Genomic DNA, 2,981 nt, shown 5'->3' on the forward strand with positions numbered 1-2,981 from the left:
CTGAGGATTATGCTAGATTGTATATCCGAGAGCTAGTCAGACTTCATGGAGTTAACTTGTCTATCATTTTGGATAGGGGTACTCAGTTCACTTGGCAATTTTGGAAAGCTTTTCAGAAGGGTCTTGGTACCCAAGTGCTTTTGAGTTTTGCTTTTCATCCGCAGACTGATGGTCAGGCTGAGCGGACCATCCAGACCTTAGAGGATATGTTGAGAGCTTGTGCACTTGACTTTAAGAGAAGTTGGGATGATCACTTACCGTTGATAGAGTTTGCTTACAATAACAGTTTCCACTCTAGTATTGGCATGGCTCTGTTTGAAGCCTTATATAGGAGGAAATATAGATCACCCATAGGTTGGTTCGAGGTGGGTGAAGTGGCTGTGAGTGGTCCTAATTCGGTATTTGAGGCTCTGGAAAAAGTTAAGTTGATTAGGGAAAGGTTGAAGACTACGCAGATCCGTCAGAAGTCATATACGGATGTTAGAAGGAGATACCTTGAGTTTGAAGTTAGTGACCTAGTGTATCTGAAAATTTCACCTATGAGGGGGGTTAAGAGATTTGGAAAGAAGGAAAAGCTTAGTCCCCGTTATGTTGGTCCTTACAAAATTCTTAGCCGTGTTGGTAAGGTAGCTTATGAGGTTGAGTTGCCTTCTGAGTTGTCCTCTATTCATCCAATATTCCATGTCTCCATGCTTAGAAAGCATATTAGCGATGTTTTGGTAGTGGATTCCTTTGTGAGTGCTTACATTCAAGAAAATCTTTCTTTTGATGAGATTCCTGTTGAGATTCTTGATTTCAGTGTCCGAAGACTAAGGAACAAAGAAGTTCCCTTGGTCAAGGTATTGTGGCGAAACCAATCTGTTGAGGGTGCAACTTGGGAAACTGAGGCGGATATGCAATCCAAATACCCAAACCTATTTTCCGCGAACTTTGATCAAGCCGAAGGTACCATTCTTTCCTAAATCATGAACTTTTGATAAAAGTTGCAGTAGTTCAGCTGTCATTTATTATGTGTTCAACTGTAATTTCTTGAATTTATGTATTCTATGTTGCATTCGGAGTGAGAAACGATGTGGTGATGAGTCTAACGAATGGTTTCAGCTGTATGCTATATTACCTATCTAATCTTGGCATGTCTAGTGTCATTCGATAATGAATGTTTCCAAAGGGGGGAAGATGTAATACCCCAGGAAATTTTTCGTTGAAATTTTGTGCGTAAACGTATTGGGTTCTATCTTCTAGAATGATTTATAAAATTTTCATGTGTAATATCTTATATTATGACCCCACCATTGTGTAGAGTATCGAATAATCTTTCCAACGATATGTGGATCATCCAAAACGGACACCCGAGCGACGAGTTATGAACATTCCAATAGAATCGTGAATAGTAGTGTTGTAAAACGTGCAGGAAAAATTATTGAGTCCTGGCGTATTTTTGCTCCAACTTTAAAAGATCATAAATCATTGTACATAATGATCTGGGTGATATACTATATATCAACGGAAATCTCTGCGAGTCCTCTTTCCAATGAACTTGGTTTCATCCAATTTGTCTATCGGAGCAAAAAGTTATGGTCGATCTACTTCAGCCTACCAAAGTGAACTTTTGGGTCAACTTCAAACGATCATAACTCCTCATACACAATGATCTAGGTGAGATAATATATTTCAACTTAAATATATGAGTCTCTTTCTAATGAAATTGGTTTCATCCAATTTGGATATCGGAGTAAAACGTTATGGTTGATCTACTTCAGACTATCAAAACAGTCCACTAAAGGACAGATTCGAGAATTATTTGATTTTTAGGGGCATTTTGGTCATTGTCCCTCACCTAAAATCCATCCAAACCCCATATTAAAGCCTATTAGAAGCATTATATGTTATATTTCATCAAATTCGCTCAAAAAGAAAATCCTAAGCTCCTACATCCAACTTCAAGAACCTCCAAAGTTCACTATTAATTCTGCAAATTTATCCAAGATTCCAAGTTCCTAGTTCAAGAACTCCAAGAACCATCATTCAAAGACACGATTAACATCTCAAAAATGAGTATCGATCTAAAGTTCATCATTCAAGGTATGTGGGGGTTTTTCAACAAGAACTCTCTTTCGTTCTTGTGCCCAAAAGTAATTTTCTTAACAAAGGCATGATTTTTATTTGATTCTTACAAATTTGAAGCTTGAACTCATATCTTATGATGATTATTATAAAATATTTTTGTTTATGATTTTGAAAGATAAATTTACATGTGTGGAGATATAAAGTATGAATCTTGAACTAGATTTATCATGATTTTGATATTTGGGTCATGAATCCCCATTGGAGATTGTGTTTTTTTGAGAAAGTGTGTGTTATAAGCACGTTGATGTTGAATATTTGAGATATTTTGAATGATTTGACCTTTTGGTCTTAATGGAGTTGTTTTGAAATCGAGTGTGAAAGAAATCCACAATGTGGTTGATTTTGATAGATGGGAAGCATGATGGCACCCGATGTATATTTATATATTACTAAAATTGTTTGGTTATCGATTGTCTTTGAAATAATCTGAGCTAAGTCCGGGAGAAATCTTTACACCGAGTGGGAGGTATAAAGCGACCTTACTTCATTAGAACTACGCACCCTCGTAGGAGTGAGCCTGAGGCTAATTTATACAGTGATCACTAGTTTGTGTGGATTTGATATCGATAGTCCTACTCTGTTGACAGGGATAGGACGACTCTCCCCAACATGGGTTGTACGTTGGAATCTATGTAGCTCACATGGTTTATGTCGGTTATAGGATCTCCCAGTGTGTGTGTGTTTCCTTGTGTCTATGGTGAACGGTGAAGTGATTTGAAAGTGGAATTGTGAAAGTTATTCTTTCGAAAGATTTAAATGATATTTACATTATAAGAATTGATATTCTTGATGAACTGAAAGTGATTGACAAATTATATGATGAACCACATGTGTTATTATACTTATTTCATCCT

Source organism: Capsicum annuum, chromosome 1, assembly GCF_002878395.1.
Source record: "Capsicum annuum cultivar UCD-10X-F1 chromosome 1, UCD10Xv1.1, whole genome shotgun sequence".
Lineage (NCBI taxonomy): Eukaryota > Viridiplantae > Streptophyta > Magnoliopsida > Solanales > Solanaceae > Capsicum > Capsicum annuum.